Genomic DNA, 9,015 nt, shown 5'->3' on the forward strand with positions numbered 1-9,015 from the left:
TCTTCCGATCTTTCGTTAACAATGAAAAACAAACAAATGCAAACGTAATTGTGGGGATGCAGTTAAACTTTTCAAATCAAGGAAATGTTTCTAAAAGTAACCGGCAACTCTATTGACGTTTCCATCACTTACACTTTTGCAAAATAATTCACATGTAAACAGTTCACAGCTCCAACCCTTACAAGCTTAGGGTTTCTTAAAAATTGATGGCACCACTTGTTGCTCAGAAATTAGTCTACTAAATGCAAGAGTCATGCAAATAAGTGAATAAAGATGAAGTTTATGAGAGGATTTTGATTTGAGGCTCATGGCAAGGATGGAAAATGTAAGGCACCGTTACTAACAACATGACTCCACATTTCTTATCACATCCTAATAGTGAAAAAGTATTTTCGCTGAAAATTCTCATAGGATCCTATCCTCCTATGAGAAGGGAGCATCTATTCACAATACGACAGATAATAACTGAATGGGACCGAGGCATAGACAAATGAATATTCCCTGATAGAAATGGTCACTTATCCAAATTAAATATTTATCCAGAAACTAGAAATCCACTCTTCATTTTAGGATACAGTATTATTTTTGTCACAGAATTCCTGTTTATATTCCTGTCTTTCTTTGTTCTTTGTATTCTTTTATTCCCGGAATATTTCTGTTTCAAAAATTTTAAAAGGAGAAATGACAGGAAATGGAGAATGCTTTTATTCAATAAACAGGCAAATATTATACTGGTGTTCTTGCTACATGTCATATGCCTTTTGATATAAGTTTAAGGTCAACTGGATCTTAGCAAAATAATGGAGGTCAGAAAATTCCAAGTTTAGTCATGTATAGAGCAACAGGTTAATATGTAACGGTTATGACGAAGTGTAGATATGAATAGTATTTATGTAGAATATCTTGCAGCTGGAAGCTGAAGAATAGGCTATGTAATTAGAAAGTAGCATATCTATTAAAGAAAAAACTCTTCACAAGAGTAGTTCTGCAGAGAAGTGCTCTTGATGTAGGTTAGGCAAATATGAAAAAAGCCTCAATCTGCAACAAATAACAGCTCTTATTAGCTATTTAATCTAAGTAACACCAAAATACAGGGTTTCTGATAAGCCCCCAAGTGACCCCTGGTTTAAGGGGAAAAAATGCGCTAAAAGGAAGATCTTGGAGCTGTCCATCAATTTCCGAGACACACAGAAATCCTGAGCAGTGAGGCAATGTACTCTCCGTCTTCATGCATAATACATACCAAATAGGTGAAGTAGTATGTAAAGTGAATTTTAATTGGTTATAATTGTCATTTCATTTAGTAAAGTATTGTCTGGAGACCAGGATATCAATTAGCACTCTATGGACTCTGTTACTTATGAAAATATGCATATAGAGAGACGATGTGCTCCAGCAGTAGATATACTTTAATTAAGAAAATGGTACAATAATTTAAATACCTTTACAATATCAATTAATTGCTCTATAGGTAGATTTTGAGTATCAACCTGGTAAAATCAAAATCACTGTGTCTGATTTAAATGAACTTGAAAAATATGTTTTAGTTTTGCTACCTGATTTCTTTTTCTCAAAGAATTCACTTGATATGCTGTAAGAAAAATTCCAACGTTAAAAAAATGCACCAAAAAACCCAGAGATGTTTGATAATGGTGAAAATTTTCTTTTTTAACTTTAAGCCTCGATATGTATGCATTTCATGAAAACAGAAAAAAAAAGAAACAATACTAAGCCAAGAGTCCTCTATGAAGATCTCTTTCATATGTCCTTCATTTCCTTAGCATTAATGGACGTTCAGGCATCAATAAGGTAGAAAAAAGATGATTGATGTATTTCGTTTTATTATTAAATTGTTGGTAACCAAGGCAGCTTTTCTTTTTTCCATGGGGATGAAGAGGGACCTGTCCCTTTTTAACCACTTGCTCTGAATGACTTTTATACCCAATATCAGTGAGAAGAGAGGATGAATGTCACCTCTCTTCTCTTCCTCCTCCTGCCGATGCCTACTCCCTCCTTTGATTGACAGCTACTAATAACCTTCCTGCCCTAAGTGCCATGGAGACACTTTATTAGGACAAACAGCCAAGGAAATCTAGGAATGAAGCCAAGTCTGCAGTGAGTTATTATCGGGCTTGTATTTATCTCAGCTTTGTAATTTTTTTCAGTGATATGCAAATCCTGAAATAGATCTTCTGCTGTTGAAGGACAGGTCCCTCTGTTAATTGATCCACTGAGATTCACTCTACCCTCTTTCAGCTCTCAGCCAGGGAAACGTGCTACATGAAAGACTCTCAGAGCCGTACACAGGACACAGAAATTCTCCATGCTCTCCTTCCACGGGAAGAACTTCCATACCAAAAATGAATTTTCGTTTCATAAAAACACCTTCTCTCTCAATATTATCTGCCCAGTGGATCAAACTGATTTGTTTATTTGTTTATTAGTTGCATAGGAAATACTCTTTCAAATTATAACCAAATGTGATTTCAGCTGGGATTTACATTTTCTCTCGAAATACACAGAGCTCACATATATTGTAAATATATTAAAACTAATTCAGTGAGAGCCAACATTTATTTTTTTCAGGAGGAGAAAAGAAATGTGGGAAAGACCATGAAGTAGAGAAATCAGTTTTCCTTGGAACAGCTCCTTCTTTGTAAATTAAAAATACAGGTGTACATCCCCAGCCTTTTCAATTCTATAAACATTATTTTATTTATTCGAAACCATTCTGTGTATGTGTGTGTGTCTACATGCACACCTCAAGAGGTTTACCAATAGGACATTAATAACAATGATAATAATAGTAATGTGCCTACATTAAATCTTCATTGACTTGATAGCTTTCTGGCACTTAAAGTGTTTATATGGCATGTGAAGACACTACTGGAACAAAGGCAAACAAAAATTATGAGCTAAATAGCTGAATATTGATTAGCACTCTGCCCAGAGTCTGTGTGGCCTTGGAAGAGCCATGGACATAGAATCAGAAAGACTTGATATAGATACTGAGCTCCACACTAATGCTCTTCTTTTAAAACTCAGTGTTTTCATCTATAGGCCAATAATTAACAACATTAATACTTTCTTAATGACATAACATTTCTTCTGTAAGTATAAAATAAATGAGCGGGTGTGGAATTGTTTCATGAGTGTCATTCCAAGATAAAGTATGAAAATGAGTGAACGATTGCCTTATACCATTACAGTTTATAACACAGTAATTTTTTTAAGTGTGGTCAAGTAAGTTTGAGGAACAGGCTACATTTATAGGTTCGTAGAACACAGTAGCTATTACCTATTCATATTTTATTACATCCGTAATGTATGGAACATATCTTCTCAATTTTGCACATTAACATTTTGCAATTTTCATTAACAAAGGAAGCAACAAGCATATTCCTGGTATGCCATTGGTTATTTAAGAATTGTCTTCCCTTCATCACCAAGGTCTGAAACACAATAAAAAAAAATCCGGTGAGGTTTCACTTTATTAGTTCAGGGAATATCTCCACACTCTATACCCCAGAGCCTGTTTCAGCTGATCTCTGAAGTTGCCATCCCCTAGAGCAGACTTTCTCAGGGTGGGGAGGGGGGCTAATTTTGTTCCCCAGGGCGTATGTGATCATATCTGAAGACATTTTTGGGTTGTTACAATTTGGGAGAAAGGTGCTACTGACATTTAATATAGAAAGACAAAAGATGGATGCTGCTAAACGTCCTACAATGCCCATGTCAGCTTCCCCAACAGAGAATGATTTAGCTTAAATGTGAATAGTGACCAGGCTGAGAAACCTGGCCCTACAGTTCCATCTCAGTCCTCCTTTCATAAGTGCTTCATATCCATGTGTCTTTGAGAAGGTCTCTTCAATGCTTGGGGCTGCATTCCTTCTAAACCTTGCCTTCTTGTGCTGTGTTTGGCCCAGGTGAAGCATCTGGGATTCTGTCACCAAGCCCAGCTCAGATTCCCGGGCTCTTCTTAGGTAGGAGAGTGGCAGGAATAGACTTTTTCTTGCAGAGAGAAATTGGGCTATTCTGTAGGATTCTGTAAGATTAAAATAAAATAGATTTTCAATTTCCAGTAACAATTTATATTTTAATATTGGCAAAATGTATCTGTTTTTCAATAAAATTTCCCTTAGATGTATAAAAGCTCCTGATGAATTACAAGTGAACCCACAGGAAAATGAGAAAAATGTGGTATCTATATACGGAAGTCACTGCACACATCAGAGAAATACCAATCATGGTTTACATCGTCATTCAAAAAGTCATTGGACAGCCCAGCAAAATTCTTAGACCTCAAATTTACTGTGCATTCATTATTGCATTCATTTTTCACAGATGCTGCTTGTGATAAGGCCTATTCTGCAGTCCATGACTGTCATATCCCAATGAAACTGCTAGTTACCAAGCAGCTAATTCGGTAAGGATTTTTAGACTTTCTATAGCCATATTTAAGAATAAGTAGATATAATAAAAGTGCTTCTACAGTTATGAACCTATTCTTTCAATAATTAAATATTGAAAAAAATATTTGACATGTAGTTTTTTAAAAATCAAGAATAATAACTTTTTTCTAAAACCAATTATGCTTATCAAAAGTGAAAATCTTTTTAGACATTCTAATCTCCCAAAGGAAGATATATGATATAACCCATTGTTATAAAAGGGGACTTGAAACCATTTAAGTAGAGCAACAGTCATAGTCAAGGAAACTATTTCTAGATTTCCTGGAGCTCCCAAGAGGAATTAACAAACGTGGTCCACACAATGCAGATTTATATTCTAATCAAATATTACCCAGTTTGCTTAAGCAAAATGTGAACTAAAGGAGAAGTGTGCCTATTATAAGGGCACTGAATATGCATAGAAAAATAACATAGTCCAGGCCCTCTAGAATTTTAGTCTAGTCAGCAAACATGCATTTCCAATTTTTAGTAGGTAATATGACAAATGCTACATTAAGATATAATATTCTGTTACTAGTCTCAAATAGGAAAAATAGGGCTTTAGATATGCTACTAAACAGCAAGGAATTGTATTTCAGTATCTAAAATGAAATGTTCAAGACTTAGTTGTTATTCAAATAAATTCAACATTTTTTTTTTTTTGAGACAGAATTTCGTTCTTGTTGTCCAGGCTGGAGTGTAGCAGCCTGATCTCGGCACACTGCAACCTCTGCCTCCTGGGTTCAAGCGATTCCCTTGCCTCAGCCTCCCAAGTAGCTGGGATTACAGGTGTGCGTCACCATGCCCGGCTAATTATTTTTTGTAGTTTTAGTAGAGATGGAGTTTCACCATGTTGGCCAGGCTGGTCTTGAACTCCTGATCTCAGGTGATCCACCTGCCTCTGCCTCCCAAAATGCTGGGATTACAGCCATGAGCCACCGCGCCCAGCCACTCACTGAACTTCTACTTACAATATACTTAATGGAATAATTACAATATACTTAATGGAATTTGCCAAGATTAGTTTTGCCATATTCATCACTTTCAAATACTTTATTCTATAGACTGAGCGAGACTGAATCCTTGCTATAGAAGTACCAAGTTCTATTAATGGACAATTATTTAACCCTGAAGAAAACACAAAAATTGAAAATAAAATGTCTGACAATATAATTATCTGGCTCATAAGGAGTTGTAAGCATGGAAGATGCATATAAAGTTCTGAGAAGAGTGTCCAGAATATGGTACATGCACAACCAAAGACACAGACTATGACCAGACTTTAAATATGACAAGTGGAGGTAAGCGCAACAGTAAACCTCCTCAATCTGCAACGCTCCAAAATCAGCAGACAATCAATTCAATTGAAGTGCCAATCCATCCACAACCTGTGGTAAACGGAGGGCGTAACTAAAGTGAGGGAAACGGAGATGGAAAACATTACTGGCTATATTTGGATCCATTATCCATTACTAAGTTCTGGTGTTTGTAAATAATTATGGTGTTAATGGATGCTTTGTAATCACCATTTGCCTATCAGGTGAAGAATCAAAATGGGGAATATCGCCTCATTTTCTTAACATTTAAGAACCATGTTTCTTAAAGGAACATTGTTCCATTAACAATGGAAGAGGAACACGTGCCTCTTCCATTAACTCAGCATTTCTGTGTCCAGGAAGACTAGCCTCCAGGGCTACTGAGGTTATTCTGTATGTAAAAGTTAAAGCAAAAGCCAAAGTAAAAAAAAAAAAAAAAAAAAAAAAAAAAAAAAAAAAAGCTATAATCTGAGATGTAGAAACAAGATGGTTTGAGGTTTTCCATTACTATGAAGCAAAATGACTTATTTAAAATTAGCTTAAGAAAATAGAATTTTGGAAGATAAAACTGGGAGAAGGGAAAATATAACATTTTAAAGGTGACAATTTCACAATTTGAAAAACTATTAAAATGATATATTCTTTAAGGAATAAAAGCATGTCGTTGAGCTGTTTTAAATTGATGAAAACATAGTGAAGAAGTTACCCAGGACATCACCCTGATTGAACATCACACTGAGGAACAGAAAATAGGGATGAAATTATAACATACGCATACAGCTGCTAGGTTAAGTTTTACAACTCTTTACATTACAACAAAGGGATAGGGGGATGAAGTTGATTCTCATGGCGGATGGCATCTAGAGCTCAAAATAAAAATATGAGTAAAACAATTCTCAGGGATGGCTTCATTAGGATTATTTTAATACGAATTATTTTGCAAAGCAGTTTTATTGTAAGAGTCTAAGAATAAAAAGTGAAAGGCCACTTAGCTTGAACAAGACCCCAATAATCTACTACTTAACAAAAACTTCTGTCCCAAGGCTCAAGTGTGTAATCATGGCCTTTATTCTTGAGCTCCTGCTTCATTTGCACAAAAGTCTTTGCACAAAATACACAAGGATGTACATATATATTGTGTATATGTAAATATATACAAGTAAGCACATATATACAAAGTGTATGCATGTAGATATATATGCACAGACACTATAATGTATATGTGTTATGTATGTTGTGTGTGTGTGTGTACATAGTATTTTTAAAAAAGGAGATATATTTGTGGACATAATTTTCCTGAGAATAAACATTTTCAGATATATATCCAGAACAAAATTTTTAAATAAGCTATGCACTAGCTAAAACAGAAGTTAATCACAATATTATTTTACTGCTATTTTGGTATCACAACTTGGGCTTCTGCAAATGAGTGTCATTGGCTGATGTTCCTGTGCATTGGATCACATTCATATTCAACCAACTCAAAGATGTTCCACTCACTGCTCACACCCACATAGATGTTTCTTTTAAGCAAGTCATCAGAATGTGTCAACTACAGTTGTCAATATGGTATTTTATAAGAAAAAGCATTGCGTGTGCATTTTAAGTAATTTAACAACAATTAGATTACTAATTAACTAAATTCAATAAATAAGTTATTGATTTAATAATGCACAACAAAGTTACTTCAAACTGGAAAATAAGGAATATGAGCCAAAATTGAATCAGTTTGCTCAAAAGACCAAATCTGAAGGACTATAGAAGAATGTGACCTGGGCCAGGCGCGGTGGCTCAAGCCTGCAATCCCAGCACTTTGGGAGGCCGAGACGGGCGGATCACAAGGTCAGGAGATTGAGACCATTCTGGCTAACACTGTGAAACCCCGTCTCTACTAAAAATACAAAAAACTAGCCGGGTGAGGTGGCGGGCGCCTGTAGTCCCAGCTACTCGGGAGGCTGAGGCAGGAGAATGGCGTAATCCCGGGAGGCGGAGCTTGCAGTGAGCTGAGATCCGGCCACTGCACCCCAGCCTGGGCGACAGAGCGAAACTCCGTCTCAAAAAAAAAAAAAAAAAAAAGAATGTGACCTGACTTATGAACTATGTCACCCAAGCCCACACCCTCACCATACTAAGTTTCGAGGCTTCAAATGTCAGGATTCTAATAATGCACCTGTTCGAAACTAACTGGGAAACTGTCTGGCCGTACATTTTTCCTTTTCTCCTTAATGTGTATGTGTAAGCATTTTTTAAAATACTGGAAATTTGGTGACTTTGTGTTTTATTTCTATGGAACTTTCAAGAATGTCTAGCACAGGTATGCAATAAAACAGAAATAACAGTAGTTCTATTAAAGCTTCTGAGTTCAGGATATTCCTCAACAGTGTTTTACTAAGGGACCAATATGTAGTGTCTCCTCAATGGTTCTACTTCCTTTGGAACAAAAGTAAACTTTGTGGCTTGGACCAAAAGCTGCCTCCAATATTCCTCATTCTTCCTCTTACATTCATTCTCATGACTTCCTCCTCTACTTCATTCCTAAACTATTTAAAATTAACTTTCAACTTTGATGAAAACACAGGAAAGAAGACGTTACCCAGAACATCACCCTAACTGAACATCACGCTGATGAACAGAAAACATGGATGAAATTATAATACATGCATACAGTTGCTAGGTCAAGTTTTACAACCCTTTTCATTTTAACAAAGGGATAGGAGGAATGAAGCAGATTCTTATAGTAAATAGCATCTACTCAAAATTTTCAAAGTGAGTAAAACAATTCTCACAGATGACTTCATTAGAACATTATTCTAGTAAGAATTATTCCCCAAAGCAGATTTATTGTAAGGTTCTAAAAATACAAAGTGTAAGAACCCTGGGCTTGAACACGCTCTTTCCTCCTCACTTACATCCATTCCAGTTGCCATGTCCTATTAACCACCTACGTGCAAATTTAAAATGCATCTTAATCACATGCACTCATGTCCAGGATGCTTGCTCTCTGCAGGTGGTACAAGGCTCTCCTCCCCTGTACTGACATGCCATGCTATCTATGTATATCACAATATCTATTATTATTATTATTTTTTTGAGACGGAGTCTCGCTCTGTCGCCCAGGCTGGAGTGCAGTGGCCGGATTTCAGCTCACTGCAAGCCCTGCCTCCCAGGTTCACGCCATTCTCCTGCCTCAGCCTCCCGAGTAGCTGGGACCACAGACGCCCGCCACCACGCCCGGCTAATTTTTTTTT

The sequence above is a fragment of the Macaca fascicularis genome, chromosome 13, assembly GCF_037993035.2.
Source record: "Macaca fascicularis isolate 582-1 chromosome 13, T2T-MFA8v1.1".
Classification (NCBI taxonomy): Eukaryota; Metazoa; Chordata; class Mammalia; order Primates; family Cercopithecidae; genus Macaca; species Macaca fascicularis.